The sequence below is a fragment of the Hevea brasiliensis genome, chromosome 3 (assembly GCF_030052815.1).
Source record: "Hevea brasiliensis isolate MT/VB/25A 57/8 chromosome 3, ASM3005281v1, whole genome shotgun sequence".
NCBI classification, from domain to species: domain Eukaryota; kingdom Viridiplantae; phylum Streptophyta; class Magnoliopsida; order Malpighiales; family Euphorbiaceae; genus Hevea; species Hevea brasiliensis.
In genome coordinates, this window is record NC_079495.1 from 99033605 (window position 1) to 99045130 (window position 11526).

The 11526-nt window shown below is 32.4% G+C and overlaps 1 pseudogene; it reads right to left on the reverse strand.

Moving 5' to 3' along the window:
* Window positions 1-637: 637 nt before the first annotated feature.
* LOC110648439 (putative tRNA (cytidine(32)/guanosine(34)-2'-O)-methyltransferase) lies at window positions 638-10237 on the reverse strand (annotated as a pseudogene).
* Between the last annotated feature and the right edge of the window lie 1289 nt (window positions 10238-11526).

Sequence of the window (11526 nt, forward strand, 5' to 3'; positions counted from 1 at the left end):
ATTTTTGCAATCGATGTATGTAAATGAAAGAAAACAAGTTTGTGATTCATTATAGAATTGATCATAACAATTGCTGATCATGAGTTTCTCAATGAGCTAGCCAGGAATATGCAGATCACCACTACTATTAAACACTAGACAACAAATAGCAAATCACTTTCTGAGTCTGAACCTAGAGGATCACGAATGTTACTGTATGCTAGGTTAAAGCTTAGGTATAATTTTCATCCACTGTAGGATCACAAACCTTCTAAAGACCAAGGGGTGACGTAAATTACAGGTATGAAGACTTAACACCATAGTAACTAATGGATACAGACCATTCCAAGTGTGGGCCAGTCCTAGATGGTTGAGTCATTATCAGGGCCATAATTCCAAAGCTCAGCGAATATCCCACTAGGCAGTCACTTTATTTTATTGTTTTTTACTTCAATGACTCCTACACGATTGGCACACGAGTCGTAAGACTTACTGAACACTCTCAATAGGAGGCATGGCCAAAAATTCTCCAATGTCATCATTCCTGGGCGCTACCAATGCCCCGAGGGATGTGGAATTCATGTCTATATGGTATTTATTCCTGATACAAATTAGTGATCTCGTGTGCATATCATAGAAAAAAAGAAGACACGTATGGAAATTAAGGCCTGTCAATGATTTGAGAGACATTAAATTGATCATCATGAGAAATAATACTTACGACATGGTAATCATTGTATGTCTGACAGTAATATGCAAGTACAACAAAATTAATTCTTCCAAATTCGCTTAGCTCGTGTAAAAGTGAATAGAAAAAGAAAAAGAAAATCAAAATCTTAGTGGCAAGATCAAGAATCCAAGGAGAGTTTTTCAAGCTCTCTGATGCCATGATTAGAAGCTTTCTTCATTTCAAGAGCTCTCTTGTAAGGAGGGGCAATTGGGAGTTGTACAGGATCCAGGCTCTGATAGGTGCCCTCACCAACTTTCGGTAGTGGATATGATCGATCGGAGTCATATCCACTAAGGTCCCCACATGCTAGAAATGGGATATAAACCTTATTCGGTCCTTCTAACCATCCACTGCTGCAATCTGTAACAAACAAATACAATTTCCAGAAAATTACCAACAATCCAGCAATGAAAAACGAGATATATTTAGAACAAGCCCCAGAAGAACCATCAATTTAACGACAGCTGTGTAACACTTCATCTCATTTGATCAAAGCATAGTTGGGGAGACCAAATACAATATTAAAAAGAACAATAATATTGATGCAGTCAAGGAAATCAAACTTTTATTATTATTATAATTTAACTTTTAATTGTAAAATTATGAATTTTAGGTTTCTATTAATTAAAAAATTTATATTATTTAGAATTTTTATATTATTTGGAATTTTAGTATCATTTAGAAAGTAGTAGTTCATTTTATTTAGAAATTCCTATTTAGAATTTTCTTAGTATTTTCTTTTTTAGGATACCAAATCCTAGCGCTAGTAGGATTACAAATATCACTATAAATACCTATGTCTTCTAGATATTTTGGTAGAATTTATTATGATTGTTATTGATATTGAGATTTAATAAAATTGAGAATTTGTTTTTTGTCCACTTTGTTCTATTGGTTCTGCATCAACTATTCAGTTCAACTCCTTTCTCTGAGTTGGAGATTGGTACAACTCCTTTCTCTAAGTTGGAGATTGGTGCAGGCTTTGCACACCTGCCTCTTGCATTTCTAATAAAAATTTATTCGCTTATTTAAAAAAAAAAAAAAAGAAGTCAAAATATGTGATTTTATCTTTAATGAAAAGTTACTTTTCAAGTTCTATGAAAATCGATGGCAATCCCATCAGGCAAATGGATGTCAATTAAGATGGTTTGGTTATGTCCAAGATGGATAATCAAACACTCCAGTATGAAAATGTAATCAACTAGTGGTGGAAGAAGTGAGGAAGAACAAGTAGAGACCTAAAATAATGTGGAGGGAAGTAGTATTAAAAGATTTACAATTTTTTTATATTGATGAAAAATTGGTTTCAAACAAAGCTGAATGGCGAATAAGGAATCACACAGCCGACTCCAACTAAATTGGGATTAAAATTTAGTTGTTATTGTTGCATCAGGCTATAACCAGACAAAATGCAAGGTAGGGGCAGCCTGCACTATTCATGCAAAGTCAAATCAACAGTGTAATACTCCTTGCATTGCATGGATGGCTTCTCAATCACTCTCTGCCTACATTCCACTACTCCTAGTGATTAGAATTGAATGAAAGTGAGTGCTAGAAAAGGTTATGTTGCTCAATCATTTGTAGTTTATGACAAAGAACTTAAAAATTAGGGGAAAAAAAAGCTGCAAACTTTGCTAGTTTTGCATGAGTTGTCCCATGGAGGGGACAAAAGAACCAAATATGACCTAAGATATTCTTTGCTCAATGTAATTGATTATGAATTGCAAAAGAGAAAAAAATTAGTATCCATTAATAGAGAATGGATACAAAGATGTCTCTGCTGATATTTTGCCAAAAAAAAACCATTATTCAAACAAAAAATGATATTCTAAGCATGGTTCTTTAACAATCCATATTAAAGTTAGTACGCATACAAATGCACAAACATATAAATACATAAGCCAAATAATAATTATATATTTATGTAATGACATTGTTAGATTACCTAGATCATCCATGCCTGAGGGGCTTCCCACCTTTTCTAGGAGGCGATGTAAGTCTTTTGGATTAAATCCCTCAGGAGGGGAATAATTCTCACAAACTGCAAATGCCTCTGCATTAGGAACAATATAATATTAGTTATAGGCATTTAATCCTGCTTTGTGCAATGCATGTAAGATCATCTACTGGTTTTAAGCTCATCATCACTGGCATCAATGCCATGGTTGATCCACCTCTATCCTTTTGTGGGTAGGGATGGTGGTACTGCTCCAATAGGATGATATTCCTATTCTAGTGCCCCATAAAGCAATGCTTCCCACATTTTGCAATCTTGACCCTTGTCCCATAGAAAGATCAAACTCTCACAAAAGCATGCATGTAAATAAAAAAAAAAAAATCATGCAAAACCAGATATTTTCTAGTTCACTGGGAAATCATATTGAATTGCATTTCATTATATATCAACTCATTTTCTAGAAATATATTTCTTATGCATTGCAGCTGCTCAGTCCTATAGAATATACTATACAGAGTTACTGGGTATGGCCATGTAATCCCCAACGTAAGTGATTCAATTCGGTCAACTAAGACCAGTTAAATTCAAGACTACAGATAACTAAGCAGGTGATTTGCCAAGAAAAAGGACAACAAAAGAAAAGGTTACTCTTACCTATGCTGGAATTGCGGCTACTTTTTGGTTTTGCAAAAGTCACAACGGGGAAAAATAATTTGAGCTGCAATGGGAGGGAAAAAAAAAACATAAATAGAGTGTTTGAGCTAAAAACAAGAATATTTCATTTAATCATGTCCTTCGGCCATATGACTCATGTCACTAAATCAAACAAATAAAAAAAATAGGGAGAGAGGTGAGCAGGAAGATCCACCAACATTTGTAATTATGTGGAAAAGCTAGTCAACTGATAATTCAGTTACTAATTTACAATAAAAATTTCAACATGCAAGTATAATACTTTGACAACTGGTATCTATAAACCAATTATTAATGAGCTTACTTGCCATAATCACACAAAAGCCTGCCCCTTGTCTTGCAGTAACAAATCTACTATACTTCTTTATGCTTTTATCAGTCCAACATAATTATGCTTATTGGTTGAACATACATCATTAACTGAAATGTTAGCCTCACTAATTGTCTAAAAATTTCAAACAGGGAACAAAAAATTATCAGAACACAAGCTTCCCCCTAGAATGTCAAGGAATGATTGAAATAACAAACAAGTAACCAGATCTTGTAAACTAAATCCTAAAAAATTGAGTTGAGTTTCTAATGAGTATTTTGTGCACCTGGCAGTAAAGAAGATTTGTATCTTTTCCACGAAATATCTTAGCGATAAATTTCCCACCTTCTCAGAGGATGTGTGTGACAATTGTCAAACCCTGCAAATAATATGATCCAGCAAAGCTACTATCATTGTTATAAAAAAAAAAAAAATGATTAACAAAATTCTTGGAGATGAATAGTAATACAAGCAAACCATAGCCATGAAATCAAGATTCGAATTGAGAATCAAATCCTCCTTTTATGAATCAAGAATTGAATCATTAGATTCAATACAAATTCTCAAAATCACTGTTGTTTGACTTGTACGATTCTCAATTCAACATGATTTCCCATCCCAGCGATTCGAATCTATGGGGTGAATCGCAAATGTACTTGAATCGTGATTGAATCTTGTGTTCTGGTAGTAAATTGGGTGAATCAGCGTGAATCAACCAATTCAGTCAATTTTTTTTCTAAAGGGTTGTTAGACCCTATAGCTTCAAAATTAAAGATTTCATTTTATTTTTACAATGAGAAATGCACATAAAACCTTCTCCTAGCTATTTTTCTTCCACCAGCCATTCTTTCTCCTCTCCCTTTTCTTTCTTTTTTATTGTTGATTTACTCCTCTAATTATAGTTGTCAAATTATTACATTCTATATTAACACATCCTAATCTTTTAATTTAACCCGCTATCCTTTTTTTATTTAATTATTTGATCAAATTTAAGAGAAATTTTCAATAATGAACAATGATAGTCATTGTCTTTTAGTTCATAATTTGTAACATAAAACCATAAAACACAATAAGAATATATTGTTCTATTATAAAACATACTTCTATAATTAGCTAAATGATAATTCTATAGTTATCAAAATATATTATTATGACATTCATTTTTACTTATTTTTTAGAATATATATCATTTTTAATTAATTTTGAGAATTTTTAATGAATCTTACGATTCGATTCGATTCTCGATTTGAAACTTAATTTAACAACCATGCTTAAAATCAATAATAATAATAATAATAATAATAATAATAATAATAATAATCCATGTAAACAAAAAAAAAAATCAAAATATGACATATTTTAACAAATATGAAGTGATATGGCCAATTGGATATATGTTTGCTTGTAAAGCAAGAAATGTGGGTCTAAGTTAACCCATGATCAGTTCTTCTAAAACATAAATATATATATATATATATATATATATATATATAAACTAAATAAATGTTAAGAAGCATATCTCATATTCATTTGATAAAAAATATCTAACAACTATGCCCTAAATCATCTAGCTGTATGAAAAAAAAAAAAAAGAAAAATGAAAAGAAAAGTGGAACACCTATATTCTTCTTCATATGATCTCTATGCTTCATCAATCAAACCCTTATTCTTCAAGACCTAAGACTATACCATGTTCACAATAGGACAAAAAGGTCCCAAACACAAAATGTCAACAAACTATGACCAAAAAACACAACAGATGGCCCATCTAAGATGGGTAACATCACCATGTGATAACGATTGTTATATGGATAACAGTTAAAGAGAAGAAAATATAAAAGAAAGGTAAGAAGGGATAGTGCAAAGAAAGTCAAATGAAAAAAAAAAAAAAAAAAAAAAAAAAAAAAATTATGAAAGTCACGAGACATCGTTAACATGTGGGACAACTGGGATAGGAAATGAAATGCAGATACACGCACAACAGCAAGATAGTTTGGTTTTGTATACTGTTTAGGTATGAGAAAGGGTTTTTCTTCTTCTTTCCTTAGCATTTCAAGGGGTTCTTTTCTTGGTAACATTGAAGTTAAATTTTGTGCTTTAAACATATTAGGTCTTACAAACCCAATAAGGAAAGAATCAGGCAAATTTGATTGATTTTGTATTAACTTGGCACAATTTACTCAATTCAGAAAATAGATTAATCAACTCATCCATTTTTCAGAAAGGATTCCAACATTTTTGACAAAAAAATTTAGCATTTAACTGTAAAAAATTTTTTGGATTTTATTGTAAAAGAAAAATTATGATATTTTGTTGTGAAAGTTTGGAATTTTGCTATAACAGGTTTTGGTTTTGGAATCAACAATAAAAGATCATATATAGATACTAGTAAGATTCACAATTATGTGACAAAAGTCCATGGTTCATAATTATTTAAGATTAACATAGATATGCAAATGGTGACTATAATAATAATAATAATAATAATAATAATAATAATAATAAAAGGGAAGATCTAAAAATTGAATAAAATAAACCTCATCATTGTCATTGTCTCCAAGATTTTGGCAAACTAAAAACATTAGTAACACAGAATAAATAATGCGGCACAGAAATTTTCTTGTGTGTTACATGTATTCATATTCCTTCACAAAACGAAGATAACATCCTTAGGTATGCAGGAGTAAGTCTCCTAGAATAAGGACTCTTGAACTCTTACCGCTAGTATGAGTTGAGACTGAACAAATTCATCCATATCATGGAGACCAGTGACTGCAAATCAGAACAGTATAAAGCAATCATTAGAAAGTATAAAATATTATTTTGTTGTGCTAATCTAAACAATAAACCACATAATATGAAGTAAGGACTATAAATGTTGTTTTACCATCGGGTGCACCATCACATACAACCAGGTCAGCCTTGCAGCCATCAAAATGTCTAATGACCTGTAAAAGAGACATGAGTAATAAAGAAACATCCACCATGCAACAATAATGAAATAACACTGATTTGATTTGCCATATTAAGGTATCAGTGGGCTCATCCCAAAAGCACCAAAGTGATAAAAAATAGTGGAAAATTAATTTAACAAATACAACTAGTTGATGGCAGCTTGAAGATTTTATTATAGGTCATTCTACTATTCTACTCCATTTGGAGTTTATATTCCCAGTAAATTTCTTTTAGCATTCTTATGGTCCTCAGAATTTAGTTCAACTCATACTGCTCATCCAAGAAAGGAGCCTTTGGAAATCTACACACCAGTTATAGACTTTTACATCATTCTTGCATACCTTCTTTAATAATCAGACTTAAGAATGCCATGATATTACTCAATGCTTCACTAAACAACTTGAAGACATGATTATAAAATTATATTCCAATCAAACTGAAATAATTGAAATAGGCCATTTAATTTTTAAGAAACAATGAACATAAAATTTCTATATAAGGTTAATTGGAAAATACATGTGAAGGATAGAGGTAAACTATCCTCGGTTCCTCACCACTTCAGCTGTTCGGGCATTGGTGATGTCTCCCTGTACTTGGATAACACCTTCAATTGGAGCCATGGGTTGCAAGTCAATAGCCACAATAAGAGGAGGATCATCATCCCTACAAATCACAAAGTAGAAAGTTACCATCTCAATATGAATGAAGAATAAATTTCATGTCTTCTTTCCTTTTCTTTGGCAACGAAAGTATTATATTTTTCAATATTTATTGTAATACAGTGAAAATTATGAAGTGTGTGTAAGGGTGTAAACAATTTGAGCTGAGCCGAGTGTAAGGATCTAGGCTTGGTAATGCTTATTTTAATTAAACCACAAGGACAAGCTCAAATTTTAGGAAGTTACCATCTCAACAGAATGAAGAATAAATTTCATGTTTTCTTTCCTTTTTCTTCGGAAATGAAAGATTATTTCTTTTCAATATTTATTGTAATGCAATGAAATTATGAACTGCGTATAATGTAAACAATGAGAGCTGAGCTAAGGATCAGGTGTTTAAGCTCAGTAATGCTTAATTTAATTAATCAACCTGAAGCTCAAGTTCAAAATTCGCTATTCAATATCAATTTGAATGGGAGTACCAAGCTCGCATTAAGTTCAATACAATAATAGAACCTCAAGCTCAGAAAAAATATTTAGCCTTTTTTTAATAATTTATTACAATTTCCTACATTAAAATAATATAAAAATAATATTGGCAGGCTCCACTACATGTGGATTTTCTCCCAAACAGATTAAATGGCCAAAGATTTTTAAATGAAAAGAGTCTATGTTTCCTTTTTATATAAAGATCTGCATTTGGATTTTGGATCAATATGGACAAATACCACATCTTCCCCACCTGTTTCTTGCTTTTTTACTTGCCTGGTCCCTATATTTCAAAGCAAATATTTTACATTCTAGTGATTTATTTTAGTCATTCAACTTCTATTAACAACATACAATAACTTAGTACCAATTAAATTTATGACTAAAAGGCCAACTTTTATAGTTTGAGGTTAAGTATCTATCGACTCTAATCAAGCTTTAGAAAAGTAGCTAAAAAACATGAACCAGAAAACAAGATAAAGCCAAGCACCTGTTAATATTTACAAAACAAGTCTAATATTTTTGTTCCGATTATTTAATTTTACTTTAAAAAAAAAAGTTAATAGAAAGCTGTTCCTTGAGCATACTAGTTTGCTTGCACCTCCCTTGTGTATTCAAGAGACACCAATAAGCTAAAATGGTAGGTCTGACTCAATGAAAATGAAAAAATAGATAGCACGCCAGTGTAAAATCAATTTACATTTTCATAAGCAAGGTCATCTATTGCAAGCCTCAGTCATGCATACCACATTTGCATGGCTGCGATCAATCTAACTAGCCTGAGATAGAGAAAGTGGAAGTTTGGAAACTAAGACAAGCTACAACTTCAATGTAAATCAAAAACCAGATTCAGCTATAATATTCTCATAACATGCACATCCTCAATCTATTTTATATTTTCAACAGGTAAGGCAATGCCAGGGCACGTAATTTCAGGTGAAGGTTTAATCCTAAGCTTGGCCTATCAGCCTTTACAAATTTTGATGTAAATACGTTTCAAATAACAGATTGAAAATTGACCTTGAATCTTGTGAAAGCTTAGCCGGCAGATATAATTTACGGCTCAAAACCTGCAAATGGGAACCATTTAAAACAGTCAAGATGCATTGTGCATCACTCACCCTAAACAGCATCACCATAAGGTAAATATAATGTCCACTAAAATAGCATATCAATAAAATTTTGGTGCAGGCTATATTCCAAAGGAAGTTTCCAGTTTCAAGAAGTAATATGAAAACGTTCAAAGTTAAAATGTACAGCTGTTGGCAACAAAAGATAGAGGAGGGGAAACAAGGATATTGTTAAACTGCTGAAGTTTACTATTTTGTAATTGATAGCTAAAATATCACAGAAAGGAAGATATTGCCTTTAAATAACCATTTCCTATATAATTCAACCAAATAACATATTCAAATTAAGTATACCTGACTCCAACTACCTGGTGCAGCACATAAATCTACCACACGCTTCACCCCTACAAATCAAATCATGATCAAACGGCAAGGTAAGCAAATCACTACCCAAATTAATATCTTATGCATTGTGACCTAATTCTTACTCAGGGATAGACAAAAGGAATCAACTTAGAGAGAGAGAGAGAGAGAGAGAGAGAGAGAGAGAGAGAGGGATAATGGACCTTCAAATATGTTGAATTCCTCATCTATCTGAAGAAGCTTAAAGGCACTTCGAGCACGCCAACCTTCTTCTTTTGCTTTTCGGTAGTAGATACCCTGCAGGCCAATTATCTCATTATCACATCCAGAATTCTGGAAAAAGAAGCAATAGACTTTTACTATAAGCACGGCTTACCCTCTTATCCCTTGATGCTTTTCCCATGTTTTATTTATTCACTACTTCTGCAAATAAAGTTATAGCAGGACTGGTTTGTTAGCTCCAGAATCAAAAGATGCATATGGTTCAGGGTGAAAGTAAGTAGCACATCTTCCTTTGTACGAACAACAATGATGTCAATGTAAAGAAGAACCTACAAAAAGCATGATGTTATAGATCACATAAACAAATAAAATGGCTACATGCTACAGAAATTGAATTGGCCTTCGAGTTGGCCACAAAATTTTTTACATTTGGCACCGAATCACTGAGAGTAACAAAATGCAAGAAGGCATAAACACTTTCTTCAAAGTGAAGTGCATTGACAAACAGCTAATAACTACACTATACTGGCAAAAGGGAGAGCATAAAAGGGAGAGCATAAGATTATTGGGTTTCTTTTTCCCTCTATGTCCGTAAGGCATAACCAAATTCCGGTAGGCCATTTCTTCAAGCACCTTAGATGGAAAAGGGTATCACTTGTCCTATGTTTATGGTCACAGAAAACAAAATTTCAAGCAAACATGACAATGGGATAAGGAGAAGACGGGGAAGGAAGATATAAAAAGCGAGAGAAACCAGTTTTGATCAAGGCAGACCAAGCAGAGAAAGGACCTAGTAAATATTTGGTTAAAGAGAATAAAGAATAAGAATAAGAATTGAAATAAAAGGAATGAGAGCAGAGAGCTTACTTGTTTTCAGCCAGTGAGTTTCGCTCTGGCTGAACGAACCCTTCTAATTCTAATTTTTACAGAACGAGAAGCGAGCACAAAAAGAATCGGAACAGAATCCACGTAGCACTCGCTACGACGACGTTTCAGCCATTTTCCCCAGGGTAGATTTTACCTGTCGTCGTTGGCTCTGGGCATTCTTTCTCTTTTTTTTTTTTAATACATATATATATATATATATATGTATATATAAAATATTTTATTGATTTAAAAATGAGGCAAAAAATGATTTAAAAAAAATGAATTTCGTCCCTATATTTAACACAAAACTAATTAAATAAAAAAAAAACTTGCCTATTATAAAGCAGTGGATGTGTGATTTCTTCAAAGCAGCTGATAAAAAGATGCAGGGTGCTTGACGTTGGTTTTGGCCTGAGGCATTTGAGACAACATAAATGTAAATTTTAGGGATTAAAGAGAATATTTTGTATTTACTTTTATTTATACAATTGTAGGGGTACGATGATTTAAAAATGTATGAATTAATGAAAAGATAAGGAAAGATAATATATATTCTTTATGTTTGGGAAAAGGTTAAGGAGAGATAAATTTAAATGGTGTATAAATGGAAATATTCATAATTTTCAAACTCTCCCTCCTTACCTCCTGTAAGAAAAATTGAGATTTTATGGCTAAGAAAGGATAAGGCTTATTATTACTTACTCTTACCCTTCATTAACTCACCTCTTTTCAAACAGGTAATCCCTTCTTATCTTTATTTACCTCTCTCTTACTCTCATCCAAGATGAGAGTGAGTGAAGAATAAATAAAGGTAATAAGGGGTAAATAATTATTTTATCTTTATTTGGGAAGATGTGAGTGAATGGAGAAAAAGGTAAATAAGGGTAAGTCTTATCTTCCCTTACCCCTCAAATCTCAATTTTTTTTATACCTCAATTTAGGGTGTAAAAAAGAGTAAGGAGGGAGAGAAGATAATTATAAATATTTCTATTTATACACCCCTTAAATTTATCCCTCATTCTCCTCTTCCCAAACATAAATAATATACATTATCTTTTATTACCTTTCCATTAATTCACCCCTTTCTAAGTATGAGATTTTTATTATTATAATCCTCCTTACCCTTCTCTTTCTTTACCTGTCACGACCCAACCTATGGGCCGGACCGGCACTAGAACCTGGGCCAGCCTAAAGCCCCCGAGGACCGTAGTAAGCCTTAACTATTCATTTAC